This window comes from Rattus norvegicus, chromosome 2, assembly GCF_021556685.1.
Source record: "Rattus norvegicus strain SHRSP/BbbUtx chromosome 2, alternate assembly SHRSP_T2T, whole genome shotgun sequence".
In the NCBI taxonomy this organism is placed as follows: Eukaryota; Metazoa; Chordata; class Mammalia; order Rodentia; family Muridae; genus Rattus; species Rattus norvegicus.
The window spans coordinates 16,967,750-16,983,609 of record NC_141535.1 but is presented as its reverse complement, the minus strand read 5'-3'; positions in this window follow the sequence as shown (position 1 = coordinate 16,983,609).

Here is a 15,860-nt window from a genome sequence, read left to right as displayed (position 1 = left end):
CAACAGTCTAGTTCACTGTGCTCTTAATTATTTGAAATGTTTTTGTTAAATGTGCATAATGTTTTTTTCCATTGAAAACTATTTTCTTAGGCCAAGAAAACTCCATATCTGCAGCTCTAACACCTGGCTGTCATATATTGATACTATGTTAATATTTACACTTCTATCCTACCAATCATGTCTCTTTGTCCTGCTGCAGACTGGATTTGTTTTTCCAGCCAGTCCTCACTGCTAAGTTTCTCATAGTGTAGAAATTTATTGCCTCCTAAATTTTCTAAAACTTCTGACAGCCCTAGTTACCACCAGCTTACTTTCAAGCAAACTTCTTCAATCAGGAGAGCCAAAGTTAGAATAGCAATGGCCTTAATGTAACCTGGTTCATTATTACTGAGAGTTTACTCTTTCTAGAACATTGTCAGAATCTGAAAAGTCCAAGAGGAAAAATGTGATTTTTGACAGTTTGTTGTGATTAGAAAAGGACTGAAAAACAGGATATGGAGCATAGCACAGGCTGTACCTAAGTGAGTAGATGAGGATATATAACACACAGCACAGGCTGAACCAAAGGTGGTAGACTAGGATATGTAGCACACAGAGCAGGCTGAATCTAAGCTACTAGATTAGCATATGTACACTGTCAGGACAAACTCTCAACACCATAATTCAGGACACATAATCTATTTTTTTCTTACATTTCATTATGTCCCCCTGTTGCTATGTTTGTTGTTTTTCGCAAGGTCCTCTACACAGTCCTGGTTGTCCTGAAACTCACCACATAGACCGAATGGGCTTGAACATGAAAATGTTGTGTGGCCTTTGTCTCCTGAGTATGGAGATTAATACATGTAACTTTTGCTTAGTACTGATCTGTTAAAACTTATTAACCACACCTACATCTTTCATGATTAAACACTAGGCAAAGACTATTTGAAGGCATTACTAAGCAGACATGAAGGCTTTTTCTTCTTTTATTCCCCCAATGATATCTGTTCAGAAAAGGTTTTCCAATTGCATAGCAATAAAAACGTGACTCAAAGTTTCATGTGAATTTATTGGTGTACAACTTCATCACTTCTGGCTTGGATGGCTTTACTGTCCTAATTGGGTAATACCTGCTTATTATTTTTTGGGAAACTAAGCCATCTTCTCTTATAAACTGGTGTCTTCCTTCCCTTTTGATGACAAGACACATTAATGTCTTCTTGTTTTCTTTTCTGGGTAGTATACTATAAGCAATACAAAATTACTTCTTTAATTGTGAGTTGATCATTGCATATGCATACCAACTTAATAGTAGAAAATTTTTATGTGTTCCAACATGTAAGGACATTCTGAAGAGCTATGAAACCTAGAAGAAGGAAGGGAAGCCTAATTGCATGAACTGGAGAGAGTTTAGTTCTTGTTGTTTGGAGTTAGAAGAAAGAAATAAGATCTCAGATGTCTCATCACAGAGGACCTCTCAGTGAAAAGCATACAAGAGTGTCCAAACAAGATCCAACAACCCCATCAGTGCTATCCTGCCTTTGTCAGAGAACAGTCTGTTTTCAGTGGGTGGTGGGTAATACTGAGTTATAACTGGTCAGAGTGCTGAGGATGATAACTATTGAGTAATCAGGACACAGAATGTCTATAGCACCTCCTCTAGCACTCAGTAAACCTCACAGAAGAGGGGATGAAATTAAGAGCTGGAGCATGGAGAAGAGCGTTATGAAACACTGTCTTCTGTACACAACACGCTTGTGAAACTCATGTACCCATAGCAGCAGTGGTTATATTCATAAGATCGGAACTATCAACCTCCTTTGTGGGTGAAGCTCCATTCAGCCTAGAATGAGTACTTGGGAAGGATACAGAAAAGGGGTGTGTGTGTGTGTGTGTGTGTGTGTGTGTGTATACTTATCTCTCAGTGATACAACATTGGTGAGTTGTCTTTGCTCAAGCAAGCAATGCTAATTAAATGTAGTGGGTCACATAAAAGAACATTAATTCAGAAAGAGGCTGAAATAAACTGGAGTTTGGTGGGAGGAGAAGGAGGTGAGAGGACAGTAAGAAAATATAATCAAAATATTTTACAAATGTGAATGAATTACAAAATAATAGGTGAATCTAAAATTAAATGCAATACATTAAAAAAGCTATGTGACTTCAGTGGGGATCTTGCTATGTTTCGTTAGTGAGGTTGGAATTAGTACCAAATATCATGATTCCTAACAAGAAATGACATTTTCTAGCACAGAAGGGAAAAGTAAAGTTCAGCATCACAACTATGGATTGTGAATAGAGATTTGGGAGTCTGAAGTGAGAGCGACCTGGAGGTATTCTGCCCCACTAGAACACAGAAGGTGCTGAGCCTCCTCAGGACAGAAGGAAGTGCTGAGCCTCTTTGGGATACAGAGACGTGCTCCACCTCATAATGACATATGGAGGTGCTCCACCTCTTCAGGACACAGGGAGGGGCACTACCTCATCATGATACATGGAGGTGCTCCACCTCATCAGGACACAGGGAGGGGCTCCACCTCATCAGGACACATGGAGGTGCTCCACCTCATCAGGACCATGGAGGTGCTCCACCTCATCATGACACATGGAGATGCTCCACCTCATCATGACACATGGAGGTGCTCCACCTCATAATGACATACGGAGGTGCTCTACCTCTTCAGGACACAGGGAGGGACTCCACCTCATCAGGACACATAGAGGTGCTCCACCTCATCATGACACATGGAGATGCTCCACCTCATCAGGACACATGGAGGTGCTCCACCTCATCATGACACATGGAGGTGCTCCACCTCATAATGACATATGGAGGTGTTCCACCTCATCAGGACACATGGAGGTGCTCCACCTCATCAGGACACATGGAGGTGCTCCACCTCATCATGACACATGGAGGTGCTCCACCTCATAATGACATATGGAGGTGTTCCACCTCATCAGGACACATGGAGGTGCTCCACCTCATCATGACACATGGAGGTGCTCCACCTCATAATGACATATGGAGGTGTTCCACCTCATCAGGACACATGGAGATGCTCCACCTCATCAGGACACATGGAGGTGCCCCACCTTATCATGACACATGGAGATGCTCCACCTCATCAGGACACAGGGAGGTGCTCCACCTCATCAGGACACAGGGAGGGGCTCTGCCTCACTAGGCCTCATTTCAATTGAATAAGTCTGTGAGTCAATGAATGAATATAAAATATTATTCCACTCAAATTTTTAGGAGATTTCCTTAAGGAATTGGGCTCTAAATATATCAACACAGTAAAATTTGAGAAATATGAATAAATTCAGGCACATGCTAAAGAGTTATGCCATGACTTGTGTAGAAATGCCTTGTCTGGAAGCAAAGAAGTGCAGGCCTACAGGAACCGGATGTAGATCGCTCCTGAGAGACACAGCCAGAATACAGCAAATACAGAGGCGAATGCCAGCAGCAAACCACTGAACTGAGAATAGGCCCCCGTTGAAGGAATCAGAGAAAGAACTGGAAGAGCTTGAAGGGGCTCGAGACCCCAAAAGTACAACAATGTCAAGCAACCAGAGCTTCCAGGGACTAAGCCACTACCTAAAGACTATACATGGACTGACCCTGGACTCTGACCCCATAGGTAGCAATGAATATCCTAGTAAGAGCACCAGTGGAAGGGGAAGCCCTGGGTCCTGCTAAGACTGAACCCCCAGTGAACTAGACTATGGGGGGAGGGCGGCAATGGGGGGAGGGTTGGGAGGGGAACACCCATAAGGAAAGGGAGGGGGGAGGGGGATGTTTGCCCGGATACCGGGAAAGGGAATAACACTCGAAATGTATATAAGAAATACTCAAGTTAATAAAAAAAAAAAAAAGAAATGCCTTGTCTGTATTTCAGGTTCTTTGGATGAGAACCTGGGTGGCTGCAGTTTTAAGGGTGGGAGGCTGTCTGCTGCTATGTAGAATCTGGAAGGAGACTCCCAGGGCTAACCGTTGCCAGTTGACACACATAACCTGTTGATGTTATTGGGGAGTGCAGCTGCTCTGCTTGGCCGGGGCATCAGCAATTATCATCCTAAAGTGTTAATTTCATGTACTATACATAGAACACTATAAAATAAGATTGTTTTAAAGTCCCTCTACTGCCACTGAAACCTGTGATCTTCAGGGTCGTGGTTGTTGGTTTTAATGCCAGCAGAATTTCAGTTTGAAGGAGTACCAGAAATTTCTATTATGTTAGTATCAGAATGAACAGGGACATCTGATTTTATTTAGATTTATTTTAGGCTTAATTTAAAACTTAAGAATTGAAGAGAATAAAGTACTGTCAAAATTCAATACCATCATTTGCCCACAAGTATCTGAATTATGATATTCAGCATGAAACATTACAAACCCATCTCAGAGAGTACAGAACACTCTTTTTTTCAGTACTGAGAGCTTGATACTTTTATTTTTTGAGATTATAATATAATTACACATCTTTCTCCCTTCCCTTTCTTCCCTACAATCTCTCCCATATACCCCTTTCCTGCCTCCATTTTTCACTAATTATTATTACGTGCATATATATTCTAAATATAGTCCTGCTAATGATACTTGTCTGTAAGTCTTCAGAACTGACTACAGCACTGGACAAGCAACTGATGTACTCTTCCTGTCTCTGTTGCAGCAGCCTACATAGTTTCTATTGTTATTTCTAGTTTATGTTCAACAAATCCCTAGGATACACTTGAGAATGTATATATAATTTTTTCTAAAGTCCTTGTGAAAAATTTGTAGCACCCATCTGACTACAAAGATCTTGGCCTACCTACAGCAGCCCATAAGCAAACCCTTAAGGTCATCTGCTTGGTCAGATCTGATCATTATTGCTTCCTTATTATTATAGGTAAAACTGTTTGTTGTTGTGGGCATCTGTGTCCATTTGCTTTTTGGTTTGTTCTGTAGACCTGAAGGTGGGTGGCTTCCATAAGAGATGAGCAGAGGATAAGAATTCAGAAGTATCTGATTTTTCTTGTCCAGGCATAGCAAAAATTTGGGGGTGTAGTAATGAACTTGAATACTTAAGCAAAACAAAATCAAGAAACCAACAAACCAAAAGCAAACACGACAGTTTTTCCTCATGTTGGTTTAGCAGGGAAGCCGGCTCAGGCTACAAGTGGTAAAACTTTTTTTTAACTCTTTCTTACTGGTAGAAGCAATGCACAAAGAGAGTTCATTTTTTCCAAGTCTTTTCAAGTTGCTTCTTTAAAGAATCAGTAATATTAATTTTGCTGTGAGTACACAATTATAAAAGAAGATCAGATTTAAAAGGTAAAATGTGGGGGAAAGGACAAGTAAAACACAATATTATTCTTTTTAAAGTTAAGTTTAGTAAAGATCCTCTCTTGGGAAGAACAACCTATAATAGCTATGAGCTATGTGGGGGCCCACGGCTCTCCAACACACACCAAAAGCCCCAAGGGATGTGACCATTCAAGGTATCTCAGCCCTTTCTGGCAACGTATTTTGGGTGCTGTTACCTTAGGATACCTCCTACCTTGGTTAGAGAACATGTACGTAGTCATAAATGAAGGAACATTTGACTTTATGCATATTCATTTAGACAGATCTCAGTAGCGGCGATGCAGAGCCTGAAATGGCTCTCATTACAGCAAAAGTCCCCTTTTTTACTCTTTGTTTTCATGTTCCGCTTTCAGATAAAGTCTAACGATTTAAAGATCCAGGAGAAGGCATATGATAGGCTCAGTCCTAGCCCAATCAGCTATGAGAAAGTAGGCAGGATAAGGAAGAGACCACTCAAACTAGCAGCAATCTAGCCTTGAGGTGTCCACACATCTACCAGATCCAGGGGATCCTTCCTCCCTCAGCGGACGATGCATTTATATACCAAGTTAATTTCCTCGGGTTTAGTTCTGATTATGCTGTGCTGTGATTTATCTCTGATGCTCACAAAAAGTAGTTAATGATTTGCAATTTTTCCAAATCTCTCAAAAGCACTCACTCAAAAGAAAAACGTTCATGTTAGCTCAGTTTTTCAAAGGATTCACAATACTCTTCACTCACACCACACACAATTTCCCCACCGTCCCGCCCGTCTGCAACGTCCCCTGCAGCACATATCAGTGATAACTGTAAACACAGGGAACTATCATTGGCTTGATGGCAAGGCAAGATAATAATACCTCCCTCCAGCTTTCTTCAGAAGGATGTTGTTGACAGGGAAAACACTAGTGTTTGTTGAGTACTTTGGGTTTCTCAGAGACAGTCCCTGTATAAATACAAGGTATTATTACTATTATCACCGTGTTTAACATTTGGCTAATAGTAGGAAAGTTCTTTCACAACCCTAGCTGTAAACTGTAACTGTAAATCACGCCCCCCCCCCCCGCAGTCTTCTTTAAAGCTGTTGCAGAGGCTTTGAACAATGATACCGAAGTAACAATTCAAGTGCATCACTGTGTCTAATGAATAACACAGCTCTTGATTAATGGCACTTGTTCAGCATTGCACTGACAGGACTATGCTATGCCGCGTTTTTTTTTTAAAGGAATTTCTGCCTACTGTGATTTTTTTCCCATTTAATAAAAAAAATAGGCATCATCGGAGCTGATTTTTTAAAGCTGGATTTTTTTATTACCTTTTGCTCTATTCAATTGCTGCTGTATTTTTCATTGGGCAATATCATGCTTTTGTCTCATGCTGATGCTGGCTACCAGACTGTCATCACTCCGGAGATCTGCTGTGGCACCCCCACAATCAGCAAACTCACGGCTGTACTAGCACAAAACCTCTGCCCAGGTGGGAGAAGAGACGGGTTGGGGGAAGGCAAACTTTGCTGAAAGGCACACACAGGTCAGAGCTGACAAAAGACACAGCCAGGTGCTGGGATATCTATCACAAAGCCATTGGTAAATGGCAGTTGACTGCAGGCGTACTTCACAGTGCTGTTTCCGAGTTTATGTATTTTGCTAACCTTATTTCACAAGGTTGAAGCTATACAGTTTTATACACCCTCCCCACCCCCAATCCTCTACTAGTTGGGAATAAATTCCTCCTTGGCTATATATAAGAGAATGACACTGACTGTTGGCCCATGTCTATGGCCAAATGCACTGTCTGTATTTCTTTTTCTTTCGTTGTGGAGATAGGGAGAGGGGGTGTTTCTATGTGACATGCCAAGAAGGAAAAGGCTTACAGTTCAAGGTGAAGGAATCAGCCCTCGACTGTAATGCTGGCTTCAGCCTCTTGTTACATCCCAGTCTTGCAAATTGATCAATCCGGTGGTGATTTAAATGGCTAGCTGTGTTGTCAGCTATCTCTGTACTCCAGCTTTTCTCTCTTGTGGCAGGAGCATCGGGGACACAGACTTTACAAACAGTAATAATAACCCTACTTTAGCTTTCCCATTCTTTTGCAGTTGCTATTATGTCATCATGGTAAATGACCATAATTGACCCCCACAATGAAATATTGCCAGCATTCATGGGAAGAGGACCTGCAATCTCACAAGCTAGCAGGCATGTGCTTTGCAAATAAAATTTTTGCTGAATTGCTAAAATCTTAGGTTCGTTTAGGGACCTGGATATTTCTGAATTATAATGGAAAACAATTTGTTTCCGAATCGGAAGAGTGATGTGTACAGGAAGGTAAACAAGGGGTCAGGGATAAGTCTTAAACAGAGATTTCCAGAATTGTAGTCTTAGGAAGTAAAGTAAATACGGGGTGACGGCTCATGAGACTTTTCACCTGGGCACAGAAAGCTTGTATCTATTTTTACTCTAACACACACACACACACACACACACACACACACACACACACACACATGCACAGACACAGATACACAGACAAACAAACACAGACACACAGACACACACACAGATACACAGACACACAAACACACCACAGACACACAGACAAACAAACACACAGACACACACACACACTCACACACATTGCGGGGGGGGAAAGATGCTCACATACAGTCACACATTTACACTCACATGCACTCTCACACAGGCACAGATATTCTCTTCCTCTCTTCTCCTTCTCTCTGTCTGTCTTCCTCTCTCTCACTGACCATCACCATTTCAAAGGTAGCACTGACATTTCCTAGCATTTAATAAAGACACAGCAGGAACGGCAGAAAAATGAAAACAGATGTGAAAATGGCAAGTACAAGTCAGTACTGTACTTGTGTATGCTAATACTGTGTGTAGAAGGAAGGGATCTAAATTAGACTCCACAATTTTAAGTTGATTGGCTGAGAAAGCAGCATAATTTCAAGATGGGTGTTTTAGAGGGGAAAAAAATAGATGGATAATTAAATGGAATCTTTTGCTTCTATTTAATGAGAAACCTGCTCTGTTACACAATGCTTTTTGATTTGCTTTTATTTATTTTTTACCAAACTGGGCATGCTACCTTAAACACAAAAGTCCAATAAAGGAAGTGCAGATCTTACCATTGGCTTTGTACAGTTTTCTACAATCTGCCCAAGTCCTGCTGTTTCAGCCACTACTGCCGAGAACTAGTCTTGTATAGGATTTTGTATGCAGCTCCGAAGTCTTCTGCCAATTCCTCGTCATATTGAAGAAGCAAGCTTTTCTCCAGTTCTCCTCTCCTGCTTACTTTGGGAAGAGTAAGCAACAATGTTGATATAGACACTGATGATATAGAAAGGGAAGGAAAATGTTTTAATTGTCATTATAATAAGTTAGAGTGGAAAGGGTTTGTTCATTTTTATGATTCTCAACAGTAGAGAAACTGAGAGAGCTCCTTGTCGAGCTAGTCTTCACGGTTACAAATGTAAGTTTTCTGTGGCCCAAAGATCCATATGCAGAGGAAGACCTGGAAACCACAGAGCAGAGTGTGATCGCTTTCGTCCATTTCCTCCTCCTTAAAGGCTCTCTCATTTCCTAAAGGGCCTTACTGACCTCAGTGAGCAGCTCAGTGCAGCACTCACTGTTTGCTGCCAACCTTCTGAATCATGTTTGTACTCTGAGTAGCTGCAATTCTACAAATGTCTTCAATGAAAAAAAATTGGTTATTAACCCAAATCGATGTTATTAGATGGATGGTCACAAAGTAGGTACATCAAGCAGGGCAAACACATCTACAGAATTGGTCTGATTCCACTCTATGTGGTAAAATCAACAATCTATTTATGCAAACTTACTTGGCTTTGATTTTTAGCTGAAATTCCAAATTAAAATGTCTAAGTGTCTCTTTGGGTTTTACTCAAATGATCATTTAAAACAAATCAAGAGTAAAGGTAAAATCGTATCACTTCTAAAGGCTGTATTTATGCTACATTCTATCTCATCTTGCTTTTAGCACAACAAAAAGGAACTAGGAAGGGCAGAAACTATGTGTTGGGTTAGGGACTGACTACTTCCCAGGCAAGGCTGACTTATTTGTCTCTTCTTGAATCAGTACCTCTTACTCTAGTTACTAGGGTAAGTAGTTAGTTAATAGCTAGTTAGTTACACTACAGTTTAAAGATACACAAAAATTCAAAATTTTACTTGATATTTGAAAGTGTCTACTAGCCCAATTTGGTTGTCATTTTCAATACATTAATCATCCTTTTTAAAGACCTGCTTTATAAAATATGTTTCTTATAAAGAAACTCTACCTCATTATCTTTAAGCTTGATATTAATCTTCATTTCAAAGTTTGTCTGCATCTGATACACAATGTCCTTTAGAGTTATCCTTTTACCTTGTAACCCAAAGATAACACTACTCTGTATAGGAGGGTTGATTTGTGATAGTTTGTGCTAATTGTAGAAGGGGGAAAATGTTCCTGATTCTTATTCTATAATCTGGATTTTAGAAGAATTTGGTTTAAAGGTGGATGATCTGAGAAAATATAACCATATTGGTGGGTTAATAAGCCTTACTTCCATGGCAGACAACTAGTTACTGTTCAGTTGTTCTATTCTTAAAATCTTCATGACCAATTCTTCTGAGCCATGGGCCTCTGATAGTTTATTATCATAGTATACTTGCTCCCATCATCAAGATGGACAACACTTGTTGTTGTGATATGGGAAGCCATGGGAAGTTTATGGTTCTCTGTCATGTCTATTTAAAGAAACATACTTTCAAGGCTAGAGATATGACTCAATGGTTATGAACAGTCACTGATATTTCACAGAATCTGAGTACAATTCTTCCACAATGTGGACACAGCTGCCCATGACTCCAGTTCCAGATGATCTGTCACCTTCTTCTGGTATCTCCAGGCACCTGCACATATGTAATACATGTAAAATCAGTCAGCCACATGGACATACAGATAAAACTAAGTAAATAAAGACATAAATAAACATACATCCCATCCTTTGTACGGGTCAAAGTTGCTCTGAGATAAACGAGAGACGAAGATGGGGCAGGAAATTATGGTGGCTTAGATCTGGATGGCAGTGGTGAAATGGATCTTAGACTAGTGGGTAGGGTTTCAGAGAGATGATATTCCTGGTGAGTTGGAGTCACAGTTTAAGGAGTGGAAATAAAAGATATCTATAAAGAGTCTAAGTTAAATAGATCAGGACAAGTGGGAAGACAGCACTAACAGATATAAAAGGAAAGCCACATATCTAGGGTTAGATGATAGCATAATCCTTGTGAGGTAATTTCCCAATTACTTTTGAAATAAAAATATTTGATAATTTTAACAATGGGGAATCATTTGTATAATTTAAGGGTTGACATAATTCTAGACCTCTTATGTAAATTCCTACTTAGAAAATACATTTTGGTTGCACATAAATGTGCTATGTTGCCAGATTGGAGCTGATGGAATGTGAGCAGAAGTTATTCATGCACATTCTGTGTCATCTTCAATATGTAGAGATTTTGTTTCTCTTGGACATTGGCTTGTATAGCTATAAGCAAGACGATTTATCAGACAACACAAACTTCAAATTTTCAAATGATGGTTAGGTTACAGGAACACAAATCCAGAGAACGTTGTGGAACACTAATTCTCTCTTTTTACATTCTAAAATTTTCAGTTGCCTAGAACAAAATAATCTATTTATTTAAAATTGTTCGGTATCTTTCTGTTAGGAACATGTAGTCTTATTAATATCCAGTGTTTTGAGATAAATTCTTTTTTTTTTGGAGGAAAGAGTTTATTCAGCTTACACATTCACACTTCTGTTCATCACCAAAGGAAGTCAGGACTGGAACTCACACAGGGCAGGAAGCAGGAGTTGATGCAGAGGCCACGGAGGGATGTTATTTACTGGCTTGCTTCCCCTAGCTTGCTCAGCTTGCTTTGAGATAAATTCTTAGTAGTGTAATACACAAGTACAGACTTTACTTTGGGTACATTTTATAATTATAAACCTGCACATTTCTTAACTGCCTTTGGCAGTTATTTGGGTGTCTGACTATTGCTTCTAACCGTCTGTCTCCATCTCTCCAGAAGCTATAAAACAGGCTGATCGAGGGATGCCATGTGATCTGTGTTGATCCAGTGGACAGCACATTACTGTTTAACCCACCTAAGTAGCAGCACTCAGGTTCCAGAACAAAGTGACATTTCTCAGTTTTTGATTCTCAGACTCTTGCCCTGACTGTGAGGAATGAGCTACAGTTTGTACTTCAGCTCTGAAAACACTAACCAGTAAAGGATATTTTTGTTTCACTAGATACAGTTTTTTTATCTTTTTGTTCTTCTTGAGCTGTATTGCAAAGAACAACCTGTAATAAATTGCTCCCACTTTACAACCAAAAATAAAATCTACTTTTTTAAAATGAAATACTTTGGTTTCAACTGTGACAATGTCAAATTTGGTGCAAGACTATGATAATTTAAATTTCATCCTCAGAAGTCTGAAAACACTGGACTCCAGTGGATATGTACAATTCAGTAAACATTCTTTCAGGGGAAATATTTATATAGTTAGGAAGGCCTTAACCATTTGATGAGGGACACCGCTACCCATTTTCACTCCAAAACCCAACTCACTTTCAACCATTGACTTCCCTATGACTTTTACCTGCTTGTTTGAAACTTGATATCGAGGTAATGCTAAGGATTGTAGACATGTCTTTCCATTAAACTTGTAAACACAATCATATGAGATCCATATCCTGGCACAAGTGCTGTACTGCCTGGATGCACTGTGTTCAATAGGGCAACACTGATGAAGGTAATATATAACACATTTCATTCCATGTAGACCCAGCATTTCTAGGAAACAGTTACAGATGAAAATGCAAAAGAAAACACCTTTCCTCACTAAAAACACCATTCATAAGCTCATGTCTATATCTTCCTGTGGTGAATCACAGATTTACTCTGTATAATCACAGAGATACAAAGGCACAGAATATTTTTCTGGTAGACCACCATTTAAGTTTATGTTGGATTCCTAAATTTAGGTTTGAATAATCATCCTCAATTGAATAGACAATATTTCAATTTAATTGAGAGACTATGAGATCAAAAGCCTAACAGGTTGCAGAGAAATTTTTATAAGAATAGAAAATATAACTGAAGTTCTTATTTCTGTCTTACATTTATGTAGAGAATATATTAAATCTCTCTCCCTCTGTGTCTTTTCCATGTACGTGAGTATGTGTGTATTTTATTTACTAATGATCAGGTTTACTGCTGTTTATGATCAGTGTTTCCTGCTTGTTTACTTTGTCAACACATGAAAAATACAGCGAATAATAATAGCACAAAAACTCTCAGAGTCTGGAAAGGGAATGTACAGACATGGCATTCCTAAAAGATGTTAATTCTGTAAATATTATAGGCAGAGGTCAAGATAACTCAGGCCAAAAAAAAAAGTTAGTCTACAATCAAAAGCTCATTTGAACAACATTTTTCCCTTTCAACTTACTAGTTCAGCACAGTGCCATTACAACCAATTTCATAAGTCAGCACAAAGGCAGGGTAGTAAATAGGTTAGAGAAGCAGGCTCCTGGAATGAATCCCAGATCTGTTACTTAGGAGCTGTTATAAAGCAGACCACATGTTCTTCCTTTTCTATAATTGGACAGAGAGAGAACAGCTTCAGTCCCACAGAGTGATTCTGAGCATGTGGGAATGAACTTAAGAGTGTAGGGTCTGGCACACAATAAAGGCACGTATATACATCTTTATGTATATGAATATGTATATAAATATGGGTGTATGTATTATATGGTATAAATACATACACACACACCCACAACACACACACACACACACACACACACACACACACACACATTTTCCCCTCTGTGATGAACTATGACAATTCACACAGATGGATTAAGTGCTGAAATATCTCTTCATCAGTTTTCTTATGAAAGAGAGAACATATACCATCATCTGTTTCATATTTGAAGACCTAATTTCTTGTTGTCATCTCTAGGTGAATTCTATTTTATGAAGCAAATAACTTCAGTAAATAAAAGTACTACTAGAAGACAGAAAAAAAAACCCAGCAATGATTCTTGGTTTTAATAAAAACGTTAAGCGAGAGTTAAAAATACTTGTAATTAATATCACTTTATATTGCCCATATCATCATAGTTTTTAATAAAATTTACCTTGAGGTTAATTGTAAAATTGAAAAAAAATAGTCTTAGCTCTACTTTGTGTCATATTCCTGACCTTTGAGATCTCATTCTCTGGTCTTAGATGTCATTTAAATTTGAGGAATGCCCACTACAGTGTTAATTTGGTGGTACATCTCTCCTAGTAGGCTCATATTAATAGAAATATTCAAAAGTCAAAATGCAGAGCTAGAATAATTAGGGCTACTGTTTGGCTCATGTACCATGTATTACTTCTGTATTTCAATCATGCATTCTGTGCTTCTTGATTTTGAGATGAAGCTGAAAGAGATGACCTGGAGAAGCATTAGTAGTCATGTTTACCTCCTGTACAAAAAGCTAACTTACCAGGAGAGGGGAGGGTGGCAATGATGTGTGGAGTGAAGCCTGAGAAACATTAGAGCACTGATTCCACAGAAACTTGCTTTGCAGGGAGTGGGCATAATCCTGTGAAGGGAGGTTCACAGCAGATATTTGGGGGAGATATTCTATGGCCATTGCTCTTATACAGATTTGCATGAACTTCCCAAAGAGACGTCCAGATGGGACGTTATCTAAAGCCCAAGCCTCTCACTCTATTATCATAGATTCTTGGACAGTGCATGGTGGCTATTCCATTCTCTGGGATGCACACTATGGAATCTAAGAAACTAATGCTAGTGAGCCACTCATGAGAGCCAGTGGCTAACTGCCTTTTAGGTTTGTACTCAGGCATGCTACGTAAAGATTCTCTCATCTCAGAGAGCTTAGGCTCCAGCCATCTGGTCTCAGGGCACAAAATAGCATAGTTCATTGCATTGGCTTTCTCTCCTTTCCTGATTCACTTTCTCTGCCCTGATTCTCTGAAGGCCTCTTCTAAAATAAACTGGCAAAATCTTAATGTTAGGCTCTGATTTTGAATGGTCCCAGTCTAAGATACTCAGTAACCTTAAAACAAGTTTTTTTTTTATTTTGATTTCATTATGATAGGTTGAAAAAGACTTATGTTTAGTCTAAGGTAAGTGTCTCTTTCTGAGTTTATTCATGTATTGAATGATAGCATTTGGCTTTTTCCAAAAATTAGTTAATGTCTCAGACTCTATTACTAAATGAGTAGTAAGCCTGTAGGTTGCAACAAAGAGACCATGAAGCACTAGTCTATCAGTACTCATGTATTTATGGCATCTCATTTCAGTGTCCTGGAGGTCACTCAGACTTGTGAAATGTGCACAAAGATGCTAATTTGGTGTTACTCTTCTACTTCCCCATCAATAGCTCAGCAGGACCAACCCTGATTTGCATATGTCTCTTAATTCACAACACTGGATAGTCAATAATTGTGATGGTCTCACCTGGGATTATCTCATAAGTTAATTTCCTAGCACAACTGAATCCACTATTTCCAAAGAGGCATTGGATTGTAATTGGTGACACCTAATTATATACACATCAAAAACATAAGGAATTTTGTGATATTATGAGAATCCTTTGTAATCTATGAAAACTCAAGCTTCTTGGTACTCTGAAAGGTTCCTTCTACTCCTTAAAAACTGAATGATCTTAACGTCCTCAAACTTAAGATTTTTACTTCCATTTTGTCTTTGTCTTTCCTTACTCATCAGGTTCAGTTTAGGGGCCAATGAATAAGTTTATCCCTTCTCTGTCAGGTCTGTCAGCTTTCGAATGCTGCTCTGTAGAGCAGTCCCTGACCTTCCTGGCCTTTGTGGACACTGGATGAATATCCAATACTTTCTGCTTGAAAATTTTTTGCCTAAGATATAACACTGCCAAGTAAGGTATAGAGTTCAAATGAGTAAATGGTGTAACAAAGACGTAAAAAGGAAAAACCTCTCATTTTAAAACCTGGTAAAGGTGAAAATAAGAAGGAATGTTCTGAAAAACAAAATAAGTGAGGATGTTCCTGAAAGAAATGATTAGTGTTTTAGGACATCTTGAAAAATGGGCATATTCATCATGCACTGATAAACACCACAGCAAATCACAGCAAGGGGTAGACAACAGGGAGTGGACAGAATACTTATCTGTACCTAATGCAGAAGAAAAGGGAGATTATGGAGGGATGGGCAATAAGACAGAGAAAGATATTAAGAGTAAAGGATGTGCAGATGATCAACATCTTAACAGTTTTCTCTAAGATGTATTTTTACTTCTGCTTCTATCCACACATGGGGTACATGCATATGGATACAGATGGCCACAAACATCTGCATATTGCTGCATGTTGCATTAACTACATGTTGGGTTAGCTGCATGTTGGACTACCTGCATGTTGGATTACCTGCATGTTGGATTACCTGCGT